This window comes from Crinia signifera, chromosome 2, assembly GCF_055691185.1.
Source record: "Crinia signifera chromosome 2, ASM5569118v1, whole genome shotgun sequence".
NCBI classification, from domain to species: Eukaryota; Metazoa; Chordata; class Amphibia; order Anura; family Myobatrachidae; genus Crinia; species Crinia signifera.
This window is the reverse complement of record NC_139218.1, coordinates 381522799-381535992: the sequence shown is the minus strand read 5'-3', so window position 1 is coordinate 381535992 and position 13194 is coordinate 381522799. Positions and strand designations below refer to the sequence as shown.

The window sequence follows — 13194 nt, the reverse complement described above, 5'->3', positions numbered from 1 at the left end:
TTACCTTATTGCTGGCAAGTACGCTCAAGACTTTGGCATCGTGGAAGAGGCGGATTTTCCGTACACCGCCCAGGATTCGCCCTGCACGCTTAAAGAGAACTACTACAAGTACTACACCGCCGAGTACCACTATGTGGGGGGGTTCTACGGCGGCTGCAATGAGGCCTACATGAAGCTTGAGCTGGTACTTGGTGGACCTTTGGCAGTAGCTTTCGAAGTCTACGATGACTTCATGCATTATGGCGGAGGCATCTACCACCACACGGGGCTGCAGGATAAGTTCAATCCTTTCCAGCTTACCAACCATGCCGTTCTCTTGGTCGGGTATGGAAAGGACGCCAAAACCGGGGAAAAGTACTGGATCGTGAAAAACAGCTGGGGAGAGTCCTGGGGAGAAGACGGCTTTTTCAGAATCCGCAGGGGCGTCAATGAGTGCGCCATTGAAAGTATAGCTGTATCTGCCACCCCTGTTCCAAAGCTGTCTTAGATACTGTGATTTAGATGCTGTAGCTGCGGCTTAATGCTGGAAACCCAAATTACTGAATGATTTGTGTAACTGAGGCAGCGTGGCGGATATGGCGCGCCGCTGCTTTGCTGCCACGCTTGGCCTAAATTTGATCATAATGATTAGGAGTCTGGTTGACTTAAGTGAAGCCATTTTCAGCGTTAAGATAGCCCTTGTTTGTCCATGTATTCTGTGAAAGTTAGGTCATGCCTGCCATACGAAGCCTATGGCCCTCCAGCTGAGGTGAAACTACAGGTCCCATCATGCCTTGCCACAGTTTTGCTATTAGGAAATGCTAAAGCTATGGGCAAGGCATGCTGGGATGTGTAGTTGCTCAACAGCTAGAGGGCAACAGTTTGGCCATGCCTGGCCTATGGGATAGTAATGTGAAAGGGAGCCTCTAAGGTTGTCCATCCTGACTGGATGAAGTATCGGCCTGCAGCTTAGACTATCTTCCGGCAGTAAATGTTGCAGGAGGGTGTGGGTTCTGCCTGGATGCCCCCTTTAGTGCACTTTGTGATTGGCAGAATATAATGTCTCATGCAGGTGCACCTGGAGCTGTCTCTCCCCAAAGGGATTTTATGTGCCTTATTGTGCCGTAATCAGGGAATTTTGTTTTAAAACCACAAATTAAATGTTTTTGTATTGATGCTAAATAAAGACTTCTTTCTATACCACGGTCTTATTTTAGTTTTTTTTCTTTTTATATATAGCAAACACAATGACTGTAATCGTAATACTATGTCCAACAGAAAAACATGCTGCAGAATAGTGATCTCCTTGTGCACGTCTGTGTTCTAGCTATGACACAAGCCACACATCGGTCCTAAACTGAGCATAACATGTAGGCTTTGTAGTATGGATGGGGAATGCCGAATGGCTCGCAGGGGGCTTGTGATATTTGGTTTCCGCTACTATACATGTTGTACTTTATTGACATTCCGCATCTCTACTCAAAGAGCCCGATTCAGACCTGCTAGGCAGCATATACTCAGTAAACGCCGCCCAGGCAATTGTCTGCCCCCCACCCCGCGGTAATCCCTGCATTTGCACACTAGTGGATGTGTACACTTGCATATGTCCGCATGGGCAAAATAATCATTCTAACAACGCTGGGCGCTGCTGCTGCCGCCCCCTCTTCCTCCCATCCTGGCAAAGTCACCGGCAAGTGTGACTCTCCAGAGGCGTTCAGTCTGAGTCGTATATGCGCAAATTCGGCCGCTATGAGCAAGTCTGAATCGCCCTAAAAGGGTTATAGTCTGCTGAAGGGGGCGGTAAGGGCTTAGCAAGCATATCCCAAATGCTCCCCTAGTGCCATGTATCTGCTGGCAGTACGCAATGTGTAGTGGTTTTCCAGATCCAATATGTGTTCAGTCACTGTTATCGTCACGTTGATTGGGTTAAGGCTGACGTTCTCATTTTGTAGAACCCCCCCCCCCTTCCCCCCTTTTCGATGCTGTTTGAGCTAATGGGTGCATTTAATGTATAATTACACCAGGTCTGACAGAACACTGTACAGCAATATTGTATATGGATAAACCTCATGGATTTGTTTGAGTTGTCATAAGAAAAATAACTGATTACTGCAGATTTCTACTAAACAGTGGAGCCCTGCTGGTCACTGGCAGTTATTTCATCTTCACACAGTGTCCTACTTTTTTTTTTTTTTTTAGTTTTTCTGCAGTTGTGATCAACTTTCTCTTGATATGCCAGGTCCAGTGAGGCTGCTAGCGGGTGGGGGCACAATCGCCTCCTGCTGTGCTCTAGTTGCAGCTAAGATTTTTTTTCTTCTATGATCCTCATGGCAGCCATGAGAGGGGGAAGGAAGGGGTGTCTGGGAGTGTGGCCTATCCTGGTATCTGCCCATGTATGCTAAGGCTTAGTACAGTTTTAGGGTCCTGTCCCCCTGCTTATTCAGCTGTACCTGCTCAAAAACTGCACTGGAGCTGCATTGAGTGTTTGCAGATGCCAAGAGTACCAAGCAACGATGGCACCAAGGGCTGTCGTGTACCAGCAGTCCACTGGGTGCTGAGACACTAGGAGCTGCATGTCTGCTGCTGGATATAGGCTCACCTCTGTGCAGTATGACCCAATTACAGAATAGGCCCTGCGCTGTCTCTTCCCTGACACTTCTGGTAGGAGTCATTATCATTGTCTGGCATCTTGCCAAGTCCAGAAGGCCGGGGGGGGGGGGGGGGGAGAGAAACATGCGCGTATTAGAGTACCTACCTGGAAAGTTTCTAGGTGAAAAGTAAAATGCACGACTACAAAGGTTCTGCAGCTGGTGCTACACAACAGGTGTCTGTCAAAATACAAAAAACTCACAATGGTAGGTGAATACAAGCATATAACAGATCCCAAGGCAAAAGCTGCTAACGCAATTTTACATCCATCCCAATCACTCAGAAGATAATGGAAGACTCTAGGTACCGGTATGGAGCCCTCTGGGGTCAGGAATGGAGTAGGATAGCAGTCGAGCCAGCAAAAAGATAGTTCTACAACACACTGCATTTTGGACTCGCTGGTCTTTCTTCCATTCTCATCAGGGTAAGGCCTGAGGGGCAAATTTACTAAAGCAAATACGCCTAAAAAAAAAAAGTGTATTTGGATAGTAAAATACGATTTTTTTTTTTTTTTATGCAGATTTGTATTTTTGCCAATTACTATACCAATAATATGCATATTCGTATTTATGGCACATTCGTATTTGTATATACAAATAGATACGCCATCGGGAAATAGGAATTAAGAATTAAAATACAGCTGCTAATTATCGTCAAACTGGCAATAATTGCCGGCCAAATACACCAGGAAGATAGACTTTAATTTCCTGGCGTACTTGGCTTTAGCCTGCACAGATCCGTCAAATCCGTGCAGGCTTCAGTGTATATACAGTCACTGTATACAGAGCACAGTACAGCACACAGCAGCGTGCCCCTATATGCAGTCTCTATATACAGTGCACAGCCAATACCAGAGTACAGCGCAGCGCACAGTGAGAATTACACCCATTGTACATGGTTACAGAAGTGGTACTGTACAATTGTTGGCCATATTTCTCAGTATATGTTGCTATTTCACATGATTACAGAAAGGGTACTGTGCGATTGTCAGTGACGGATACTAAGGGCAGGAACTTTATTACAAATGTACGTAACTTATCCCCAGTTGTATAATTAGAGTAACAAAGCAATATTATTTATTAAGAAATTATTAAGGGACAATGTTATCTGTTTGCTATTACGGGCAATAAGTCTTTATGATGGGAGCAACAATTATTTATTATTATATGTGACCACCATTTATATTTCTATAAAATAATAAATATTGTCCTATCATAAAAAAAAATATTTTTTGACCCACATTAGTTATCAATTAATATTTCCCCATTGACCTAATAAAGTATCGTTATCTCGGAGTATACATTTATTTGCCCCCCCCCCCTATATATTCATTAAATAATATTGCCCCCGTGGTAAAACTAATATTTGCTGCCTCCTTTGCAGCATATAATTGTGCGCATAAAAGGGGTGGGGTCACTGCTCATAGTGGCTCAGTTCACAGCTCATGGGAGGAGTCAGAGTCTTAGCCTCACGCTACGCCAGCCTTTCTCTGTCGCCTCATAGTAACTATTATCCCTACTTTTGTGCTGTTTTTTTGCCAATTGTACAACTGCTGCACAGATCCCAATGTTTAATCAATACATAGAGGTGAGTGTATAACGTGTTATGGTTAGATACTGAGGAATATCTCTTATATATTTAGCCAGATCTGTCACTCATCCCCTGTGTATATAACGTTCCCGCCCAGGTATACACAAACCTGCCCCCCCTAAGGAAAATACCAGTGTTCTACTCACCCCACCCCCTTAACATCACCTCCCCCCCCCGCCCAGCCAGGGCTACAGTACACGCCTACCATTTCTCCACAGCCACCATTCACCATTACTCCCACCCACCCCCTCTGACAGCACCCCCCCCCTCCCGCGATTTGCGACCCTCCCGCAATTCGCAGCACCCCCGTAACCCCCCCTCCCGCAATTCACGGCACCCCCCCGCGACCCCGCACTCCTGCGATTCGCGGCGCCCCCCTCCCGCGATTTGCAAACCCAAGGCTGATCCCGCGATTCACGCCCCCTCCCATGATTCGCCGTGCCCCCCTCCCTCGATTTGCGAACCCCAGCACCCTCCCACGATTCACGGCTCCCCCCCTCCTGAGATTTGCTACCCCCCTCCCGCGATTCTGGACCCTCTCACGTGATTCTAGCCCCCCACGATTTGTGGACCCCCTCCCGCGATTCACGGCCCCTCCCACGATTCACGGACCTCCCGTGATTTGCAGACCCCCTCCTGCCCAGTAGGAGGAGACACTGACTCAGGTTCACCGTCCTGTACTGCCACACTGGACCCTTACCCACTGGCAGAAGCTGCACAGTGTCACCCACCCTCATCTTTAGTCCCCCGTATGACCACACACCCCTATCACTACCCAGCCTCCTGTTTTCCTGTGTCGTGACCTCCGCCAGTGGGGAGCCGCTGACTCAAAAACATCCTACTATACTATTTCACACACACACACACACACACACCTAAACAACCGCTTTTTAAATAAACAAAACCATACACACCCCCTTCCACATCATATGCTCTCTATTAACACATTTCACCTATAACTCAAGTTGCAATACTGGCATCTTTCATACAATTCTAACCATATTTCTCATATACAAACGTTCACAAACTAAGGGGGCGCAGCCCCTTACGCCGGTGTGAATAGCGTAGGGTGCTATGAACCACCTAGTACAGTAATACCCGCTAATTCTTGGAGAACACCTTTTATCCACAAAATATATCAATTACCAACACGTAAAATAACACTGTGTATATGTCAATAGGACAAACCTTCCTCCATTTCAAATACTAATTTTTCTTAAAATTGTTACGTCCACCCGCCAGTTACTCTCCAAACCACTGAATAGTAAATCCATGGTCTTGGAGGTAAAACCGCAGGCAAAGGTGATTATTTGTACATTTCCCTGTTCCCCTTTGAGGCCTGTGAATCAGGACAGTTGGGATGTGCGCTGTTCTGCCCCCCCCCCCCCCCCATCCCTAAACACAATTTGAGGCTCTTTTACTTTTAAATGTTTGCTGAGTAGCCGCCATCTTGTCCCATGACATCATTATGACATCACAAAGGCTCTGAGGCAGAGAACTTTCTAGTGGCATCAGGAGAAGAAGCTGATATATTTCCTGAGTGCTTCATCTCTTTTTTGGGGGATTATTTACCTAATACAGGTGACGTAATGGGCTGTCTGTGCAGTAAAATGTGCATCCCTGCACCCAGCAGGAAGGTAAGTGCGCTGTTATATTTATGGGTTGTACATTACATACAGAGGATTATCACAGGCCGCAATAGGGGGAGCTCACCTGATATTGGGAGTTTCTGGGCAAGATATGGGGGTGATTTGCCCAGTTCTGTAGCCTAAATATGGGGGATAGGTATAGTGTATTGTTATTCTCAATGTGTATAAATTTCCATACTTTAAGTTATTTTTTTTATTACTTGTATTGAACATCCATGTAACAAAAGGGGGAACACTGCTCTTCACCTCTATGGGGGGAATTCAAGTGTTTTGAATGCAGACAACCACTAGATGGCACATTTTTGTTATTTAGCATTAGGGGTACATGGGTGGGTGATGCTCCCTGTATGTAGCATTAGCGGGTACATGGGTGGGTGATGCTCCCTGTATGTAGCATTAGCGGGTACATGGGTGGGTGATGCTCCCTGTATGTAGCATTAGCGGGTACACGGGTTAGTGACGCTCCCAGTATGTAGCATTAGCGGGTACATGGGTGGGTGAAGCTCCATTATAAGCAGTGAAGTGTCATCTCCCCACCTTGCTGGGCTTTGTAGTTCTGCTGCTGTCATCCATGTAGGTTCCCCCTGGAGATCCCATATTTGGCTGTGTGCAGTGTTCTCCTTCTCCTGCCAGTAGCTGCCTCCTGCCCACTCTCCTCCCACCTGACTCTAACTGTCACTAACTGCCCATGCGCCCTGGTGGTGACCATCATACCAGAGTCTACCTCGCTGTGAAGAGAAGGGGGCCCATACACAGTCTGCACACAGAGTGCTACCACTATCCATATGTACATTGCGGGAGACTTACCTGCTGTCCTTGGGGCTATGAGGGATTTATGGGAGCCTCCTGGCCAGTCTGGAAGAGTAGACGAATAGGATTTTTGCCTCTTTGCCTTTATTATCTCATGTCTATCCCATGTGTTCTGTGATCTCAGATATGTCAGCATTGCATGTAATGTGGATTCCCTCTATACAGTAGGGATGGCCATCGGTGATTTGAAATCATCGATGGTTCATGGCCGATGTTGAATAGTTTTGCCATCGATGTTGGAGAACCAGATGGTTTCCCTCCATCGATGGAACTCCGCCCCCCAACACCCGTGAAGCCCTGCCCCTGTGTTTTGATTGGCCCACTGGCCAATCAATCAAACACAATGGATGACCAATGGATGTAAAAATATCGGTGGTCATCCATTGCATAGTTTAGCCCTATCGATGGCCAGTTGCAGAATTGCCATCGATGGCAACCATCAATGGCAACGATGGCCATCCCTACTATACAGGAGTTACTGCTTCCTCCCTGCAGTTCTGCCAATGTAACTATTCTCCTTTTGACGTGCTGCCAATTATCTGCCAATCACCTGAGAGCTCAGATTGCAGCTGTGACTGCAGCTCGGCCTGTGCTCTGTATACAATATGTGTAGAACAGTACACGAATGCCATCGACCATCGATGATTCCAAATCATCCATGGTTTATGGCCGATATTGAATACTTTTGCCATTGATGGGGGGAGAACCCGATGGTTTCCCTCCATCGATGGCACAGCAAAACCGATGTTTTGCTTTCGTTTTTTTTTACAAAGTGCCTGGACATTGAGCATAGCTCCGCCCCTGACAGCTGTGAAGCCATGCCCCCATGTTTTGATTGGCACACAGGCCAATCAGCCAAACACATTGGATGACCATCAATAGGTAAAAGTATCAATAGACATCCATTGCATAGTTTAACACTATCGATGGCCAATTGCATGATTGCCATCAATGGCAAACATCGATGGCAATGGCAACAATGGCCATCCCTAGTACAGTACTGGTAATAACTTCATCACATAAAGCTGCCCTGATCTTATTACTCGTGAATACTGTACATACCTACCAATATGTCCTGTTCCTGGGCTTCCCTTTGATACTATGATTGCTGTGTGTGTATATATATATATATATATATACCTTGTATATAAAACGTTGACTGTGTGCTGCGGCACTCTAGCGCCCCTGGGCTAGCTTGCTCCGGTGCCCTCAGGTTGGGACAAGAAATCTTTGTCCCCATTGGTACAATGGACATGCGGTGTCCATTGTCCATTGTACCATTGACAGATGATGACAATCATAAATTAAGAGCAGAGATGACAATCGATTATTGTCATCGATGGTTTATGGATGATATATAAATATTGTTTTGCTATCGATGTGTAGCAAAATAAAATGACCTGATGGTCCCTTTATCGATGGTTAATACATCAGTGGTTTCTATTATACTATAGTGCAGTTACAGCTGGTTCCACTGCCCGACCCTGTTCTATTGCTTCCATGGTAGAAAGTGCTTGTACTGCGGAGAGTTCTGTAGTCACAGCTCATGATGTCTCTTCCTCTGCTCCTTACAGCCTGGCAAGTCTGCGAGGTGTAATAAAGGAGCGGCCAAGCACCCCACCAGCGTGCAGCCCCCTGTGCCCTGCACCAATGTGTCTGGGGAATGTGCTACTGAGCCGGATAATACTCTGGACACAGAGGACGCGGCAGCAGTCGTGGGAGAGCTTCTGGAGTACCTGATCAGTGAAGGTAAGCGTCCCCCAGGTGCAGGGGTGTAAGTTCATCACAACAAAGTTATACCGCTTTCACACTGCCAAACGGTATTTAAAACGGGTCTGAGCCTTCACATTGCAGTAGATTACCGTTTTAAATACTGTTTGAGTACCATTCACATCATTCAACCCATTTAATCCCCTGAACATTTTCAAGGCAGAATGCAGGGGACAGCCTATCACAGGTCTGTAATCTGTTGTTGTTACTAAACACCGTTTCTGAGCCATTCTCACTGCATAAAAAACGGCTCTGAAACGTGTAGGACTCTGCTTTTTAAAGGTTTTGAAATACCGGTTATCTTTAATTGGTAAATCAACATGTTAGCGCGTTGTAAATGATGTGCCTAGCGGTGGCCTGACCCCTAAATTCACCCCTGAAGCGGTGATGTTGCCCATAGCAACCTACCAGATTGTTTCTATCATTTTCTAGCCTGCAAGAGTGAGGTGCAGAGGCGTGAGGAGTCCCCGGTGTCCTCCATGATGTCGGAGGACACAATGACATCTGATGACATCACAGATACCACCACCAGTGGCAGTTATTACTTGACAGACCGGTCAGATTCCTCATCTGACAACAGCAGCATCAGCTCTAAGTCCTCAGATACCAGCAGTGACTCCTCCCCCAGGTAGGTTGCCGGCACAATCCGCACGTCCTCCCTGCTCTGGTCGCTGGGGTAGATTTCAGGTCTCTTGTCTTACACACATGCTGTGATGTAGAACCGGTATCTCCATATCTGCTGCAGCCGGGGCCGCTACACAAGTTCTCTCACACAGCGCTGATGGGCTGGTATCCTACTAGTACGACATGTATATATCATTATACTAAGGAGTAACAATATAAGAGGAGAAATGCTACAGCGCGCAACGTTTTTGTCAGCGATCTGAATGATTCTAGATCACTCCGATCGTTCAGCGCACAGCGCAGCACAGCGCAGGGTGCTGAGCGATCTGTCACTGCCCACGTTCTCAATAGAGAGAACATAGGCGATGAACAGGTATGGGTCGTTGGGTTGACACTATTAAGGTCGACATACAATGTATATCGACCACTAAAGGTCAACTGACCTTAGGTCGACACATGAAAAAGGTTGACATGCCTACAGATGACAGGGTCAAAAGATTGACACAATCATTAAGTTGACATTGGGAAGGTCGAAAGCCAAAAATGGGGTTTTCACAACTTTTTGTCCCGAGTGTCGACACAGTCAACATGGACACTGAAAAAAAGTGCACCGCGTCTTCTCCCGTGCTTCGGGCAGTATTAAATTCTCCCTCCAGCCCTAGTGAATGGTAGGGAATGAACTACCTACCACCTGTCGACACATGTCGGCTCAAAAATAACATGGAAAACCCATGTTGAACTTTTGACGGTGGACCTTCCCAATGTTGACCTAAAGCTTGTGTCTCCCTTTTGATTCTGTTGATCTTAGGCATGTCAATCTTTTTCATGTGTCTTCAATGGTCGACCCAATGTATGGCAACCTTAATAGTGTCGACCATATACCGGTTATGACTAGATTTATACTGCATGCAATATCTACATCTCCCAGCGATAGCAACGCATGGTGCCACGCATCACTATCGCTATGGGCCGTACACATATGGGCCCTACTTCATTTCTAGGCGATCTAGTCAGATCACTTAGAAAATAGGCCGCAATCGCTCGGTGTGTGGCCCCATTAGAGGGATCTCACATCACTGTGCACTGGGCTTCCTGTAGGGGGCCGTCCTTGTCATGGCACACCCACAGTATCAGCGCTCTTATTGGTCCAAAGAGGAATCACACAGATAAATGTAGTCAGTAAGGGCCAGTAACATGGTGCAGGTGCCAGATAGCAGCAGGCCAGGGAATAATGAGATGACTTGTACATGGCAAACGTTTGTGTCTCTACAATAACAGTCACTGATCAACGTTTGTTTTTATAGGACGGTCATCTACATCAGGCCTGTCTCTGTTGGCTTCCTCTGCCAGTACGAGGAGGACGGGATGCCCAGGGTGGATATTTAAAGAAGAACTTATCCTGGACATCGGACTCAGAGTCATTTATATATAACATCGTATATCCCATAACTTGGGAAATTGTTTTTTAACATTTATATTTAATATGTTTGACTTGTGTCACATTAGTATTTGACTTGTTTTAATGATATGCAGCTAACTCAAATCATTAAAGTTTCTGCAACGTTTGTTCAATGTTAAAAGCCAGTCCCGTTGACGGCTCATCCCCCAACCCAAGCTTGTCCCGTTGACGGCTTATCCCTCTACCCAAACCTGTCCCGTTGATGGGTAATCCCCCTACCCCCAATCTCTGTCTTCACAACTCCCTCTCTCCATATCCAGCAAGTCTGAAACATCATTTTGCTGTCACTGTCTATGGAGTCATTTGGTCGCTGAGCGGCCTCTATATGAATCTGTTGTTGTCAACAATAAAAAGCCTGACAAGCCAATCAGTGTCTGATGTGTTATTATGTCCCACTAATGTGAGTATTTCCTATTGTACTACTGTACTGGTCTGATCTGTATTCACGTGTTAACCCTTAGGGCAGTATTTAATAAGGCTGATTCGTCATGTTCTACGGCGAATGTGTGCTATTTTCTCTAAGGTGAATCTTTTTACTGAAAAACTGATTCGCCCTGTTCAACATGTACTATTCGCCGACGGCAAACCGTGAATGACGGACAATTCGCCGTCTGATAGTCGCTGTAACTCTATGCGGTTTTTCATTGGGTTTTTCAATGTGATTCACCGTGAGTGTATTCAATGATCAGACGGCGAATTGCTTTCTAAGTGATTTTCGCCGTTTGTCACCGTGTAGCAATCGCCATCTTTTTATGGTGAACTGAACTTGGCGTTGGCATTGATAATGGGGGTGGCAGAGGCGTAACTAATATTGTGGCGCCCCCCCGCCCAAAAATTACCTTACCCCTCCGCATGCCACCGCCGCCGCTGGCCCCGCATTCAGTCCGGCACCGCAGATAGCCTCCGGGCTCCGTCTCCTGCAGTAATGAAAAATGACACGACAAAATGGCTGCCCCCGTACAGCAGACAGTTTTTTTAGGGATGTTAGAGGAGGCGGCGGCCTCCTCTAGCATCCGTAAAAACTGTCTGCTATTAGGGGGCAGCCATTTTGTCGTGACATTTTTCATTACTTCAGAAGACGGAGCCCGGAGGCTATCTGCGGTGCCGGACTGAATGCGGTGGCGGCGGCATGCGGAGGGGTAAGGGGGGGGGTCTGACCAGAGTGCCCGGGCACCGGGGGCGCCCCGCTAGCGCTTGCTCCCCCAAGCAGCCGCGGTGGCTGCCTTACGGTAGCTACGCCTCTAGGGGGTGGCGTGGAGGTGCTTTTAACATTGTAAGCACCCCTAACGGTGCTTATACAATTAATAATCTTACTAGGTGATTCATCACGCCCTACGGGCGCTCTTCACACCGTCGTAAGGGGCTGCGCCCCCTTAATTTGTGAACGTTTGTATATGAGAAATATGGTTAGAATTGTATGAAAGATGCCCTGTATTGCAACTTAGGTGTCCGCGAATCGCGGGAGGGGGGGTCGCGGAGGGTGCCGCGAATTGCAGGACACATGAGAATGAATATGAAAATATTCAAAAAATGAAAAAAAAAACTTCAAAAACTCATGTCAACCTTTTTCATTGTCGACCATAGCCATGTCAGTGTTTTCCATGTGCAATTTAATTCTGGAGCTGCCGCGAATCGGGGGGGGGGTCGCGGGGTTGGGTGCTGCGAATCGCGGAAGGGCGGGTTTACAGGGGTTCGGGGGGGGGGGGGGTTGCCGCGAATTGCGGGAGGTGGGGGGTCACGGGGGGTGCCGCGAATCGCGGGAGGGGGGGTTGCGGGGGGGTGTGACGCGAATCGCCACAAGAAAAAATCAACACAGAAAGGTCAACACATGTAAATGTTGACATAAGTGTGCCACTTCATTGGTGTCCATGTTGACACATGACAATGAATATGAAAACATTCAAAAAATGAAATAAATCTTCAAAAACTCATGTCAACCTTTTTCATTGTCGACCATAGCCGTGCCAGTATTTTGCATGTGCCATTTAATCCTGGGGCTGCCGCGAATCGCGGGGGGTGCCGCGATTTGCAGGAGGGGGGGGGTTGCGGGGGGTGGGTACCGCGAATCGCGGGAGAGCGGGGTTACGGGGCGGGGGTTGCGGCGAATCATGGGAGGGGGGGGTCGCGGGGGTGTGCCGTGAATCACGGGAGGGGGGGTCACGGGGTGGGGTGCCGAGAATCGCGGGGGAGGTGTGTGTGTGTGTGCCGTGAATCGCGGGGGGGGGGGGGGGTGTGACGCAAATCGCCACAAGAAAAAATCAACACAGAAAGGTCAACACATGTAAATGTTGACATAAGTGTGGCACTTCATTGGTGTCCATGTCGACACATGAGAATGAATATGAAAATATTCAAAAAATGAAAAAAAAAACTTCAAAAACTCATGTCAACCTTTTTCATTGTCGACCATAGCCATGTCAGTGTTTTCCATGTGCAATTAAATTCTGGAGCTGCCGCGAATCACGGGGGGTGCAGCGAATTGCGGGAGGGGGAGGTCGCGGGGTTGGGTGCCGCGAATCGCGGGAGGGCGGGGTTCACAGGGGTTCCGGTGGGGGGTTGCCGCGAATTGCGGGAGGTGGGGGGTCACGGGGGTTGCCGCGAATCGCGGGAGGGGGGGTTGCGGGGGGGGGTGTGACGCGAATCGCCACAAGAAAAAATCAACAC

The 13194-nt window shown here is 47.6% G+C and overlaps 1 long non-coding RNA gene across 1 annotated transcript; it reads left to right on the top strand.

Moving 5' to 3' along the window:
* Positions 1–483: 483 nt before the first annotated feature.
* LOC146058134 (uncharacterized) lies at positions 484–11008 on the top strand. The gene is made up of 3 exons (XR_014469821.1): positions 484–8426; positions 8880–9075; positions 10376–11008. It is a non-coding gene; the product is annotated as an uncharacterized LOC146058134 (long non-coding RNA).
* Positions 11009–13194: the final 2186 nt, after the last annotated feature.